The sequence below is a fragment of the Balaenoptera borealis genome (genome assembly GCF_965194805.1).
Source record: "Balaenoptera borealis genome assembly, chromosome: 1".
Classification (NCBI taxonomy): domain Eukaryota; kingdom Metazoa; phylum Chordata; class Mammalia; order Artiodactyla; family Balaenopteridae; genus Balaenoptera; species Balaenoptera borealis.
The window spans coordinates 144,978,947-144,988,002 of NC_138860.1; positions in this window are offsets into that span (position 1 = coordinate 144,978,947).

Genomic DNA, 9,056 nt, shown 5'->3' on the forward strand with positions numbered 1-9,056 from the left:
TTCTTTTTTAAGGCTGAATAATATTCCATTGTATGTATATACCGCATTTTAAAAAATCCATTTATCTGTCAATGGACACTTAGATTGTTTCCATGTTTTAGCTATTATGAATAATCCTGCTGTGAAGAAATATCTGTTCGAGTCCCTGTTTTCAGTTCTTTTATATATATATCAGAGTGGAACTGCTGGATCATATAGTAATTTTATTTTTAATTTTTTTAAGGACTGCCATATACTGTTTCTTACAGGAGCTATACCATTTTACATTCCCAGAAACAGTGCACAAAGGTTCCAATTTCTCCACATCTTTTTTCATCAATACTTGTTATTTTCTGGTGGGCTCTTTTTTCTTTTTTTTTTTTTTGGTAGCAACCATTCTAATAGATGTGAGGGGATATCTCAATCTCATTGTAGTTTTGATTTTCATTTCCCTAATGATGAGTGAGGTTGACCACTTTTTCATGTGCTTATTGGCTATTTGTGTATCTTCTTTGAAAAAATGTCTATTCAGGTCTTTGCCCATTTTTGAATTGGGTTGTTTTTTTGGTTTTGTTTGTTTTTAACAGAGATGTATGTTTTTTTTTTAATTTATTTATTTATTTTTGGCTGTGTTGGGTCTTCGTTGCTGTGTGAGGGCCCCCTCCAGCTGCGGCGAGTGGGGGCCACTCTTCATCGCGGTGCGCGGGCCTCCCACCGCCGCGGCCCCTCCCGCTGCGGAGCACAGGCTCCAGACGCGCAGGCTCAGCAGTCGTGGCTCACGGGCCCAGCCGCTCCGCGGCATGTGGGACCCTCCCAGACCAGGGCTCGAACCCGTGTCCCCCGCATCGGCAGGCAGACTCCCAACCACTGTGCCACCAGGGAAGCCCCTTGGGTTGTTTTATTGTTGAATTTTAGCAGTTCTCTGTATATTCCCATCTTCAAAAAAAAAACTTTGTATTTTGGCTTTTCTTCTGCCACACTCTCCTGGTATATGCATCCTCCCTGGTTTATCCTTCTGAGTCTCCTTTACCAGCTTTTAATCCTAAGGGTAGCCTCTAAATGCTGGTGTTCCTTACAGCTTAAAGATGATGTGGCCAGTGATAAGCAAAAGGTATGAACAGGGTATTATGGAAGCACACAACATGGGTACTTGTTCCCAAGGAGTCATCTAGCTCAGGGGGTTCATGAGTACAAGCTACTGATCTGAAAGAGTAGGGTAGTGCATTCCTGGCAGAGAGAACAGCCAAAGCAAAAGCTCAGAGGATTTAATGGCGTGACATGGCATTGCAGAATTTGGCATTTTTAGAGCATGACATTTATGATGGAAGACAGTGAAAAATGAGGCAGTGGAAATGTAAGCAGAAGTTGGTTGGGAAGGTCTTTCTTTTTTAATTTCTTTTTTTTCTCCCATAGACTATGGTAAGACACTGAAATGTTTTAAACTAGAGAGTCACATGTTTTGCATTTTAGAATGATTCCTATGGCTGCAGTGTTAAGGACAGAGTTAAGTGGGTACAATTAAAACGGCCTTGGAATCATCCAAGTAAGAGATGATGTTGGCTTGGCCTAAACTGATAGCACAGAAATGGAGAGGGGCAGTGGGTAGACATAAGAAACAATTTAGGAGGTGAGATCATCAGACATAGAGACTGTTGGATGAGGAGAGTAGGTCTTGAAGTCCTGATGTAGGAAAGCAAAATGAGGTAGACTCCAGAATTAGACGCTTTAGCAGTTCAACAAAGTAACCTGGTTTTAGCCAAACCTATATGACCCTTCCCTTATATGATCTTCCAGCTTAAAATCTCTCTATATGGAACATCTAGGCTGAAAAAGACCTCAGGGATTCTTTAAGTTTCTCATTAGAGATGTGGAAACTGAGGCTCACAAAAGGGTAAGTTGCCCACAGCTCTTCACTCCCATTCCTTATGATACCAAATCTGACCTCTAAAAATGATCAGGTCACTGCAAGTCCTTCTTTCCCAACATCAGATACTTACCTGAAGATACTGATATTAAAAACACAGCTTTAGTGATATATATGTGTGTATATCTGTGTTTTTAGCCTTTTTTGTAATTCACTGTAGAACCAGCATTCAAAAGAGACAAAATTCCAAGCGAGGGAGGTTTGAGGGTTTCTTAACCATGTTGGATCTGGAACACTGATAACCCTACCACCGCCAACCAGCTCTGTTTGTCATTTAACTAAGTTTCAACAACAAGCTGATTTGTACCTAAATGAAACTTGAATCAGAAGAAATTAGAAATCATCCCAATGAAATGTACCCTCGTTCACTCCTTCTAGCTTCATGAAGTTTTCCTCCTAATTTGGGGGATGATGGGAAGAAATAAAAGCCTTGAGATGTTGTACTCCATTAAGTTAATACAAGAAGGGTTGTGTTTATGTTTCTGCCCACCAGCTGCATTTATCTTAATTTCAGGGAGCTCCAAGAGTAGGGGATGGTTTTTCTGTAACCCTTGATGTAAGGGAAGAGGCAATAAATGTAGTAAGGTCTGTACACCCTTCCCAAAGCAAACCAACCAAACAGCTTCAGTGTCAGGGCTTCAGGCAGAATTGCCTGAGGATGTCCATCCTGGTGGTTAAGAATGTGAGTCTTAAAGTTCACTTCCATGAATTCAAATCCTGGCTCTACTACTTAATAGGTGTATGGTCTTTGCATGTTAACTGACTTTTCTGTGACTCACTTTGCTCATCTGTAAAATAGGGATAATGATGGCTGCACCACAGGATCATTTTCAGATTCAATGAGCATCAACAAGGTAGTGCATGCAAAGCACATAGTATAGTGCTATACCATACTATACACTGGCTATAGTATAGTCGGTGTTCAATCTGTTCTTTTCTGGCTTCAAAATGTGATGCTACTCTAAGAGACTTACAGGAGAACCAGAGAATGAAGAAGTGGTTCATTAACAAACTGGCCCATACACTCCACAGGAAACTGCAAGGTCATTAAGCACCAATGGTGGTAACAGGGCCGTTAATTTCCCAGGATTTCCTTTATTGAGCCACACAGTGAGGTGAGGCTTAACCCATCGGGAGGGAAGGGGTTTGGTGGGATCTGGGGGCAGAAGATCACAGCTTCTTTATAAGGTAGACCAACTGTGAAATGTTAGAAAGGACTGTGTACTCACTGTGTCTGCACTGATCATCCCTATGGACACAGCATCCGAAAATCATTTCTGTGTGTTCATTGCAGGCAGTGGGTTGTAGAGTAAAGGGCATTGACTTTGGAGTCTTAGACCTGACTGTGAATTCCATTTCCACCATAACTAACAATGAGACCACAGGCAATCTATTTTATCTCTGAGTGGCTCAGTTTCCTCATCCAAAAAATGGGGAGACTCATGAGTTGTTGTGAGGGGAAAATTAGAAAATACAGGAGAAAGCACTTCGAGAATTTTTTTAAAACCTCAAAATCCTAGGAAATAGAAAATATTACCTTCTGATTGTAGCAATTTAAAAGTGTGCCTCTTCTCACTTCCTCGTATTAACCTCCCTTTTCTCTTCCATTTGTTTGATTGGAATAACAGATGTATGACTTATTTCTGGAGTTTGTCAACTACTCATGCTTTGGCTAAAATCCATTGCAAAACTCACAAAGCAAAGAGCAGATGCAACGTGATCTTCAGAATAAGTGATTTCATTAGAATGAATTTCTGAATGTGAAAAATCAATATCACTTCAGAGGAAATTTCTGGAAGAACTGAATAGACCCACATAGCACCATATCGATTTGAATGGAATGTCTAAAATAATTTTAGCTCTGAATTTTTAAGCAACTAGGACAAAAGAAAGAGATTCTAGAAGTTATATAGATAACTGTGTCAGAGAGTGTAGATTTTTTAAGGATAGATCTGAAATGTGGAAATAACTCTCAAGAAGTTTTTACAAGGCTCCAGATACCAGAGCAGTGTCCTTACCATGGCTTATGAGACCGTACAAGACTTGGTGTCCACCTGCCTTTCTGGCCTCATCTCCAGTACAGGCATGCCTCAGAGATGCTGTGGGTTTGGTTCCAGACCACCACAATAAAACAAATATCACAATAAAGTGAGTCACATGAATTTTTTGGTTTCCAAATGTGTATGAAAGTTATGTTTATACTGTAGTCTATTAAGTGTGCAATAGCATGATGTACATACCTTAATTATAAACACTTTATTGCTACAAAATGCTACCCATTATCTGAGCCTTCAGTGAGTGGCAATCTTTTTGCTGGTGGAGGTCTTGCCTTGATGTTGATGGCTGCTGACCGATGAGGGTGATGGTTGCTGAAGGTTGGGGTGGCCGTGGCAATTTTTTTAAATAGACAACAATGAAGTTTGCTGCATCAATTGAATCTTCCTTTCATGAACCATGTCTCTGCAGCGTGCAATGCTGTTTGATAGCATTTTACCCACTGTAGAACTTCTTGCAAAATTGGAGTCAGTCCTCTGAAACCCTGCCGCTGCTTTATCAGTCAGTAACACAGAGACATGAAGTGAGCAAATGCTGTTGGAAAAATGGTGCCGATACACTTGCTGCAGGCAGGGTTGCTACAAGGCTTCAATTTGTAAAAAACGCAATCTGTGAAGTGCAATAAAGTGAAGCCCAGTAAAAATGAGGTCTGCCTGTTCTCCCCACCTTGCTCTCTCTGCTCTAAGCTTCTGTCTATTTCTCCACCAACCCATGATAAATTCTACCCCAGGACCATTGCAAAATTGCTTCCTTCTGCCTAGAATGCTCTCTTCCCTCAGTTTACCTAGTTAATTTCTATTTACTTTTCAGAACTCACTTGAAATAACATTTCCTCAGAGAAAGTGTCAAATCTCCCAGATTCTTTCTGCTTAACCTCTCATAGCCTCCTTCTCCTCCTAGAACCCATCTCAGTTTGTGACTAAATATTTGGTCATTGTTTATTTTCTACTTCGTGCATAGGTGAGCTCCCTGGGAACAGAAGCCATGTTCGTTAGGCTCACCAGTAATTTTGTGTACTTAGTACAAGACCTGGTATGTGATAGGTGCTAAAAAAAAACTTGGAAGAAAAACAAATACTGAATACATGAATATATGAATTCTCTATAGCAACACAGCTTCTCAAACACAAGCATTTTAGACCGGAGGGTTCTGATGTCGCTCATCTTCATCCTGGCAGAGGGAATGATCTGGACGTGGATCGCAATACATCTTCTCATCTCAGAAAGAGAACATTGATCAGGAAGAATGCTCTGCTATTATCTTTACCTGTTAACCCATTCTTTGCTGGGATAAAGTCCAGATTATTTCTCATGACATACCAAATGCTCCACGATGTGGCTTTTGCATCATCCTTTATCATTCTCCATTCGTGCCTGTGCTTTACCATGCATTCCTGCTGACAGTTTCATGAGCATGCTGTGCCAATTCCAGCCTCTGTGCCTTTGCTTGTTCTCTTCCTCCCACCTGGAATGCCTTTCCTTAGGGAGAAAACAGGCAGCATAAGGTCAAGAACCCCAGCTCTGGAGTCAAGCAGATACAGATCCAAATCCTGGTTCTATTACTTAGTTGCTAGATCTTGGACTTCTTGAGGCTTAGTTTCTCTGTTTAAAAAATTGGGATGATAATATTTACCTTGTAGAGCTATTGTGAGGATCAAAATAAGGTGTATAAAAAGTTTATTGGGGCTTGTGGCGCAGTGGTTGAGAATCTGCCTGCTAATGCAGGGGACACGGGTTCGAGCCCTGGTCTGGGAAGATCCCACATGCCACGGAGCAACTAGGCCCGTGAGCCACAACTACTGAGCCTGCGCGTCTGGAGCCTGTGCTCCGCAACAAGAGAGGCCGCAATAGTGAGAGGCCCGCGCACCGCAATGAAGAGTGGCCCCCGCTTGCCACAACTAGAGAAAGCCCTCGCACAGAAACGAAGAGCCAACACAGCCAAAAATAAAAATTAATTAATTAATTAATTAAAAAAAAAAAAGCCAAACACATTTCTATAAAAAAAAAAAAAAGTTTATTGCTTTGAGTGGTACTTAAGTGCTCAATAGATGGTAGTTACACCTTTCTGGAAAACTCTTCTTATTGAGTCAGGTCAAAGGTCATTTGAAGCCTTTTCTGAGTCTCCTGGCCAGATTAAAAGGAACCTTCTCATTGCACTTTATATACACCTCTGATATAGCATGTATAACATCATTTTCTAATTGTCTGCATATCTACTTTCCCATCAAATTATAATGCCCGTAAAGTTATGGTTCAGATATTCCCCAAATGTGTTTTCAGTACCGAGGACAGTACCAGAATATAGTACAAGATGCTTGATAAACATCTTTCAGTGAAGGAATAAATGAATTAATCCTAAGCCAGCTAGAATAATACATTCAATATAGCAAGTACAAGTGGACCAGACATTTTTATTGGCTCTTTCATTTCCTCACATGTCTTGCATATATATCAATCAAACATATTTAATCTTTCTGCTGAAAGGTCTACATGGTGTTAACATTCCTGGTCTTTAAAAAAAATCCATTATGCAGTGGCTAGATGGCGTCTTTATTTCATTCTCGTCACTATTTGCATTGGAAAACAGCTACTTAGCACATTTGCCAATGACTTTTCATAAGGTATATTTTTTCCTTTTTTTTTTTTTTTTGTTAGCCTCAGGTTCTCAGCATGTGATACTACAATGTTTTTGCTCCAGATTTGCAAGTGCAGTGGTGTTAGTTCCCAAATCAGTTTGTCACATGAAAAATGTTCTACAACAAAAAGGATTAATTGTTTTCCTTGTGCAAATGTTTTTAAATGGAAAGAAGCCCATCTCTCATTGGATCTGGTTGGCTATAACTACTAGGACTCCAACCTATAACTGTCTCTTTTGCCTTATTTCCTGGCAAACCCCAGCTCATACTCTGTACTGCAGCAAAGCTAATCAGACTACAATTTCCCACCTAGCCCGTGTGGTTTCATGCTTTTGTACTTTTGTCCAACCTGTTCTCTCCACCTGAAGTGTCTCATCCCGTTTACCTTCTGACAAACTACGATTTATCTTTTGAGATTCATTTCAGGTGTCACTTCTTCCAGGAAGCCTTCTTTGAATGGCCCAATGTGGCTTGGCTTCCTCCCCATTATTCTGTCTCCCAGCTCTGTTCTTTGCATTGATGGGAGTAGGTATGTGGTGGGGCAAGTTCAGTTTAATATTTAAGAAAGTAAGTTTTGGAGTTAGCCTGAGACTGAATTCAAGCACCACAATTTACTAGCTTTGTGGTCTTGCGCAAGTTACTGACTCTCTCTGAGATTTCATTTTCTTCCGTGAAATGAGATGACTTTACAGAACAGATGTGACTATTAATAAGGAGCTCTATATTGAGAACTTTACACAATGCATATCGTATAAGAAGCGTCCAATATATTCTGGACATGATTTTACTACGAGTAGTACTACTACTATTAATAGTACTACAGCTATCAATACCAAAGCACTTACACTTCACTTTAAAACTACCTGTTTGGACATTTGTCTCTCCTAGTGGACCGAGAGCAACCAACCATCTCAGGCTGCCCAGCACTGAGGGGGTTCCTGGAATATGGGACTTTCAATGTTAAAACCAGGATGGTCCCAGGAAACCAGGAAGGCTGGCCACACTCACCTTCACTGGAATATAAATAACTTGGAAGGAGAGACCCTAACCGCTAATCTTTATGTTCCCAGTGCTGAGCACAATGCTTTTTTTTTTTTTTTTAACATCTTTATTGGAGTATAATTGCTTTGCAATGGTGTGTTAGTTTCTGCTTTATAACAAGGTGAATCAGCTATATGTATACATATATCCCCATATCTCCTCCCTCTTGCGTCTCCCTCCCACCCTCCCTATCCCACCCCTCTGGGTGGACACAAAGCACCGAGCTGATCTCCCTGTGCCATGTGGCTGCTTCCCACTGGCTATCTATTTTACATTTGGTAGTGTATATATGTCCATGCCACTCTCTCACTTCGTCCCAGCTTACCCTGCCCACTCCCCGTGTCCTCAAGTCCATTCTCTACATCTGCGTCTTTATTCCTGTCCTGCGCCTAGGTTCTTCAGAACCTTTTTTTTTTTTTTTTTTAGATTCCATATATATGTGTTAGCATACTGTATTTGTTTTTCTCTTTCTCACTTACTTCACTCTGTATGACAGACTCTAGGTCCATCCACCTCACTACAAATAACTCAATTTCATTTCTTTTTATTGCTGAGTAATATTCCATTGTATATATGTGCCACATCTTCTTTATCCATTCATCTGTCAATGGACACTTAGGTTGCTTCCATGTCCTGGCTATTGTAAATAGAGCTGCAATGAACATTGTGGTACATGACTCTTTTTGAATTATGGTTTTCTCAGGGTATATGCCCAGTAGTGGCATTGCTGGGTTGTATGGTAGTTCTATTTTTACTTTTTTAAGGAACCTCCATACTGTTCTCCATAGTGGCTGTATCAATTTACATTCCCACCAACAGTGCAAGAGGGTTCCCTTTTCTCCACTCCCTCTCCAGCATTTATTGTTTGTAGATTTTTTGATGATGGCCATTCTAACTGGTGTGAGGTGATACCTCATTGTAGTTTTGATTTGCATTTCTCTAATAATTAGTGATGTTGAGCATCCTTTCATGTGTTTGTTGGTGATCTGTATATCTTCTTTGGAGAAATGTCTATTTAGGTCTTCTGCCCATTTTTGGATTGGGTTGTTTGTTTTTTGGATATTGAGCTGCATGAGCTGCTTGTAAATTTTGGAGATTAATCCTTTGTCAGTTGCTTCATTTGCAAATATTTTCTCCCATTCTGAGGGTTGTCTTTTGGTCTTGTTTATGTTTTCCTTTGCTGTGCAAAAGCTTTTAAGTTTCATTAGGTCCCATTTGTTTATTTTTGTTTTTATTTCCATTTTTCTAGGAGGTGGGTCAAAAAGGATCTTGCTGTGATTTATGTCATAGAGTGTTCTGCCTATGTTTTCCTCTAAGAGTTTTATAGTGTCTGGCCTTACACTTAGGTCTTTAATCCATTTTGACTTTATTTTTGTGTATGGTGTTAGGGGATTGTTTTAGTTTCATTCTTTTACATGTAGC